Here is a 6,516-nt window from a genome sequence, read left to right as displayed (position 1 = left end):
AGGAATTTGGACTATTCATAGTCAAAATTAATTTTAGCACCAAGCAACTCAAGAGACTTCTGTCTTGTTTCCAGAAGACTCCCACTATCTTTTCTAGCTGGCAGAAATTTTGAGTAAATAAAGTAATCAGGGTTATGAGAAATTACTTGCATTTTTACATTATTAGACAGTATCAGTTAATGCCCTATGTTTTCACTCTGGTCACTCAAGAGAACTACTTCACATTACAGTAGAATGTTAACTTTGTTTTTGACAATAGCTTTTAAGCTTTCTAGTGTTTGTAACATTCCTCTCAGAAACCTGAAACGATCAAGTCAAATCCAGCCCTGATACAAGGTGGTGAAATACTGGTGGGACACGTGGCAATGCACCTGCCTTGTGCAGAGCACGAAGCTTACGAGGCAGGTTCAGTATTTCCTCTCCATATTCATTCCTAGGACAGATTTTAGATCTTGTCTAAGAGGGTGCAAATCCATTTAATCCCCCCTTGGTCTGATTTACCTCAAGCCCAGCACCAGCCTAATACTTTCAAATAGCAGAAATTTGAAATTCACACTGGTTAACATTCTTTTCTCAAGCTATTGCAAAGCACACCCAGTTTAGCCCTAGTTTTAAATAAGGTCCTATCCCACTATGGGCAAATAGCATTGGTAGTCATGTCACTGGTGGGCAGAGAAGTGATAAAGTCCCCCCTATGAGCTCTGAGCAGTTCTACACAAAGGGTTACCAAATGGGATGACCATCAGCTCAGCAAGTTGCAAAGAGCATTCAGTGCCACAAAGCTGTGGAAAAGCTGAAACAGTCTTGGATAGTTTCAAATGTAGTCAGCTGCTCTGATCAGCCTTGTCTCAGAGAAGTCTATGTAAGGGATAGTTAGCTTAAAGAGTAGTAAGAATCAAAGTTCTGCCAGTAAAATTTAAAGTGTCACATGTGGATGTTCTTCAGAGTTAGATGAGCTACAGTAGGCCTCCAATGAACTCTGCATTTACTTAATTAATTGGTGCTTGAAGACTCAATTTTCCTTTCATCTTCTACACTACTATCATTTTACCAGTATAATTTGCTTCCAATTTATATTATCATGTGAAAGACAGAATCATACCCTGAAAGTCTACAGCAATAAGCAGCACATTAGAGCAAAAGCCTCTTCATCTTGAAATGAAACAACAAAAAAAAAAAAAAAAAAAAAAAAAAAAAAAAAAAAAAAAAAAACCCATAATTTTAGAGAAACACAAACACAGGCACTGCTGACATTATGAGGATGAAAAATAAGTTCCCTAGCTTAGTCTAGTTCAGAACTGGCAAACACAGCATGCCTGGTCTTGCCTGTTGACTAAAACCAATCTGTCCTCTCAGGTTTACCAGCTCTTCCAAACTCCCAGACAGCAGCTGGTGGAAGTTTCATTTAATTCCAAGACCTCCTGACCAGACCAAATAGGCTCCTTCCTTCAGCGATGCATGCTTGGTTGGGCAACCTAAGAGCACCACATGGTACTGGAGCTGTGAGGAAAAAGAAGTTGACCTTAGACAACACTGTTACATCATAAAACTAAGTTTCCATCTTAGTAGTTCCAACATCCAACCTAGGCCAAGGCGACTCAATGAGTGCTCCTATTAAAAATGCTTGGTCCCACCCACCCCAGCTGGGATTCAGAGATCCATTTCATCAGATGCAACTCAGTTGCCATATCCAAGAAGGTCTGAAAGTGCAGGACTAACTGCAGCAGTGTCTCAGAAAAAGTGAAGTCCACTGATGGAGCTGAGAATTAATTTGTGTGACACTTTGTGTCACCTCCCCTACGGTCAAACAATCAAATCTGCTCATCCTGAAAAACAGACATGAATAAGGCAGGTCCTTCCCAAACCCAGATGAAAAACACCATACTGTGCATGGCTGTACATAACTATGTTCACACCAGCCCACCTCTTTCCAGAAAGATCAGAGGAGCAATTGACAGGTGGAGAGTTCTAAAGAACATGTGGGAAAATCAGTGAAAATAAGGAAAAAAATGTCTGCATAAAGCAGGAGCTCCAAGGCTTAAGGATGGAACATCTGGCTCTCTCCTGGCTTAGAGACCTGGCTGGAGACACTTCCTGCAGGAAATCTGGAGTAAGCATATGCAATAATAAAAAGGAATGACATTCTGCACTACATCTTCCAAACAGTAATTTTCACCACTTTTATTTTTTAATAGATACCTTTGGTCAAGGGACCTACTCCAGATCCCACTACTCTTATAAGGAACTAAAATTGCAAATAGCCACACACAAAAAAAGAAAATTAATAATAATGATAATAATGATGATAATAATAATAACCACTAAAGAAATAATTTCTATTTCCACTTCTACTAAATAGGACAATTCAGCTGTGAGTGGCCATCATTCTGTCAGGAGACATGATCAGTCACAAGGAACACCCTCTTTCAACAAAGTTATTAGCATGGACATGGGAATTCCATAGAAGTTAAACTAATCTCCTCCATTTCTTCCCACATAAAATGAAATTTGCAGTGCTTTTTTTTTATTCTTTTTTGAAGCTTTATGGGACGCTTCTCAGATTTCCTACTTCTAAAATGCCTCCAAGGGAAGTCCAGTCTAAAAATAAAATCACATCATTACTTCCTTGACAAAAGTCTGATTCTGAAGTAGATACACTTTTGCAACCATTCCCACAACATGTAACCAAAAAAATTAGTTTTAAATTCATCTCAGCACTAAAGATTGGTATAATTAATTTGAGATAGGTTATTGTAACTTTTTTATCAGTCTGGCAGAGCTTACCTGCCTGCCTTAGAGGCTAAGACACGACATTTGATATCACTACAACAAAATAAAGAAAGCATGTTCAAGATCTCATGTGTGATCAAGTGTTCAGCACATCTCTTTTAGGTTGTTAGTGAGAAGGTGGAAAGGTCAACTCAGGGAAACCAGTGAAAGGACAGGTTTTCAGTTAGGGGTTTAGACTTCAGGCCAAACAAATTCTCCAGTTTCCTCCTTCTCTGCTGTTTTCTTCTTGCTCTTCTCTCATATTCTCACTTCAAAGGATGGGAGCCACTGCAAGTGTTGTGAGCTCAGTGCTATGGGTATAGGAGGATGGAATAAAGAATGGCTTCCACAGCATCAAGGGACTCTTAAGAACTTACCTTCACCTCCCCAGAGTTTGCCACCTCTATCTCACCAAGAGTGAGGTTACTTAGAACAGAGAGGGGCACTACCTACTGGCATCCTTGCTGATACAGGTATTTCTTCCCCCAGCATAGAGGAATGTTATTTTGAGCTCCTTTGAGCTTAGGTAAAAGACATCTAATAGTGCCATAGCTCTTCTCTAAAGTATATGCACAAGATAGAAGTAAGATAGCGTTGGAGTGAATAAAGTACTTTATCACTTGCAGACTGGTTTGTCAAAATGCAGTCTGCAATTTCACATATTTTCTCCCTTTTTTTTTTTGAAAGGATATGTGGGGCAGAGGGGGCCAACCAAATGGGAGGCATTTTCCAGACCTGTGAATTCAACATTCCGCAGCCAAGCTCAAAAATTCATGCTGTTCGTGCAAAAAAAGGACAAACAAGTCCCTTTCATGTCAGCTATGTCCAGCTGGAAATGTCACAGCTTTGTCACAAAAGAACTAAGCATGCCTGGTGTCTGTTCTCTCAAAAGGTCTCTTAATTCAAACAAAAGAAAAATATTCACATCTGGAAGGGGTCATAGGCAGAGGGCGGGAGAGGAGGAAGCAAAGTTCAGATGGCAAACCATAGCAGTCGCTGTTTGTCCAATTACGGTACTGCCTCTTCTGGCACTTACTGATCCCAGTAAAGAAAAAAAGCCAAGAGTTAAAATAGCAATTTTATTATTGATTGACCCCATAGGGCCAGATAAGACACACCTCTTCACTTTTGCTCCATTCATCATGATGGAACAGTCAGGCTGAGTGAAAAGATCCCTTGTGACCAATAGTACCTCTAGCAACAGTACCTCTTTTTTCTCCCCTTCCTCCTTTTTTAAATTAAAAATGTATATATACATTGTTATTTATGAAGTTCAAGATTCCTTCAAAGACCACAACCTTCACTTTCAAACTATGTACATATTGAAATCCTGCCCTTTCCAATGGGTTTATTTGACCATCTGTTTCTGTAAAGATTAAAACCTTCTAGTGACTGCAGGGTTGGGAGGCTGTATCAGAACTGAGCCATTGGAAATGAAAAATTAAATGTCTGGTGAGATCAGATTAAAGGAGAAGAGAATAAACTTGAGAGTAGGACTTCACTGGTTAAGCCAGAAACATCAACAGTAGAAGTTTGCATTACAGTCCTCAACTAAAAGTTTTCTCCTCCTTCAAAATGCAGTGCTTCTGAAGATGAAAAGCCTCTCCTAGGCTGCCACCTAGCTAGTTAATTTCTTACATTGTTTTAGGAGCTATTTTAAAAGCCTCTTTTGCTCCAGCCCTTACTGCACTGACTCCTCCCTTTAGAGCTGGTATTTTGTCAGAAGTTTTAACAGCGATAAAAACTTGCTGCCAAGTCCCTTTCTTCCCCACAATGTGTTTTATAACCCAGCGTGTAGTTTAGTCTGTCTAAACACTGCACTAGTACACTGCCATCAGTTTCCATGGAGACGATTAACTCCTCCAAAGCCAGAAAGCTTTAGTGAGCTTTTTGTCCTTTCCGCGTATGAAGAACATGACAGCATTTACTCAAATCAGCCTACAGAAATACCACATTTTCCAGACAGTCTTAGCAAATGTAAGGATTTATTTTTCCTTCAACCCATCAGAGACCTGCAGTCTTAACCAAACTTGCATTCAAGGCACTTCCTGGAATGGGTTGCTCTTTCCCCTCAAGCTGCTCTTCCTTTGCATTGCTGTGATGTCTGTAGGCATGACAGCCCCAGACACATCAACTTTTTGAACTACTTTGTCTCAGAGCAAAGCCAAGGCTCGAGATATAATGAAGAGCCCAGAAGAGAGAAAGGAAAAATGAAGGGAAGACTTTGAACTCAACCAGAAAACAGAGTAGAAAACGGAAAAACTTTGTGCCCTGAAGTTTTGGAGCACCATTATATGAAACGTCATAGTTTACTCTGAGTCACTTATCCGTCTAGTAAAAATATTCTGTCAGTGTGTATTTATTACAAAAATGTATTTAATACCATTTTCAAACTGAAACTACCTCTTATCTATTATAGCATGACCTAACCAGAGCAAGAAAACAGTCCTTCTCCCAAAATGCAGCTAATGAAGGCCACATGCTGCCATCAGCTTTTGCTGTGGAAAAACTGTTTCCCAGTCTCACTTTCACAGAAAGGACAATCTCCCTGGCAGTTGCAACTTAGGTGGCACACTTGTTGATCCAAACTATGAAAATGGCAACAGAAGTTTGAATAATTTAGTTTCCTGAAAGAATTTCCCAGTATAAAGCTATGTTATGAATGTTTTCCAGGCTATCGTCACTGAAACAAAGTGTAACCTTCCCACCACTTTTAATATGGAATGGGTTTTCTGGCATTCAGGAGCAGATGCACTATATAAACTAAACATGAGTAACCAGGCACAACTGCAGCTTCTGTAGAACTGAAGGCAAGAGATATTTTGCCACTAACCTTGGCTAACTTGAAAAGGCTACTGGCAGCATTCATAGCAATGGGTGTTCTGCTGCAGCGAGAATTACTTTCTATTTGACTTCCATAGCAGTTGCCAGGAGGATTTCTTTGCAGACTCTGCTCTGAGTGAGGACCATGTGGGTACCAGCAGTGCAAAGTCCCTGGCCCCTTTTATGCTGTGCTACTAAGACAACCCACAGAGAGGGCAGGAGACTTCTCGGACTTGTGCCGTCCTCTCACCACTGCTGAAGTGACAGCCTGTATTTACCATTACATGGACATGTGTCCAGTAGTAGCTCAAAGGACATAACTAATTGATTTCATACACTTTGCCACGGCAGAGCTAACAAGCAACAAGAATACCTTGTTACCCACCCTTGGCCACAAGCAAGCCAACAAACTTGGGAACAGAGTCGCTGTTACCTCCTCCTCAGAGATTTTTGGTGCTGTCCTTCTCCTCTACCTAAAGTTAGTGTAACGAAGAACCCTAGGGATGCTGAATCCCATAGTGGAAAATATCAGTCAGGATCCAAGGAAAGTGTTTCAGCTTTCCCAAAAGCGTGCAGGTATACACACCTCCCACAGCTGCAAAGACCACAGCACAGCATGCAGAAAGCCTGGAGACACTTGGTACCTGCTTTTCTAGCCCTTCCCAACGTTACAAGCACAGCACCAAAGTCCGTGAGAGCCGCACCTCCAACCAGCAGCCGCCACAGGCGGCTTCGTGGCTTGGGAGAACCCATCCTAATACCGCCTCCTACTTCTTGTCACCAACTTGAGGAGGAAGTTTTGGCAGCCTACACCTCCAACTGTGTTTCTGTCCTGCTGTACAAAATATGCCACTCTAACAATGACTGATTTCTTTAAGGTACTTCTGGGAAAGGCTGCTGCCGCCGTGGGACAGGGCTTGGGAG

At 41.1% G+C, this 6,516-nt stretch overlaps 2 protein-coding genes across 5 annotated transcripts in view; one reads left to right on the top strand and one right to left on the bottom strand.

Moving 5' to 3' along the window:
• SYN3 (synapsin III) overlaps window positions 1-6,516 on the top strand; it is a 189,562-nt gene that overhangs the window by 92,215 nt on the left and 90,831 nt on the right. The gene's annotated exons all lie outside the window — the stretch shown is intronic.
• The window catches only part of TIMP3 (TIMP metallopeptidase inhibitor 3), a 37,462-nt gene that overhangs the window by 30,549 nt on the left and 397 nt on the right, over window positions 1-6,516 (bottom strand). The window lies entirely within an intron of this gene.

Source organism: Geospiza fortis, unplaced genomic scaffold, assembly GCF_000277835.1.
Source record: "Geospiza fortis unplaced genomic scaffold, GeoFor_1.0 scaffold173, whole genome shotgun sequence".
NCBI lineage: Eukaryota > Metazoa > Chordata > Aves > Passeriformes > Thraupidae > Geospiza > Geospiza fortis.
Note: the sequence above shows the minus strand (reverse complement) of the source record. Positions and strands in the feature narration are given on the sequence as shown.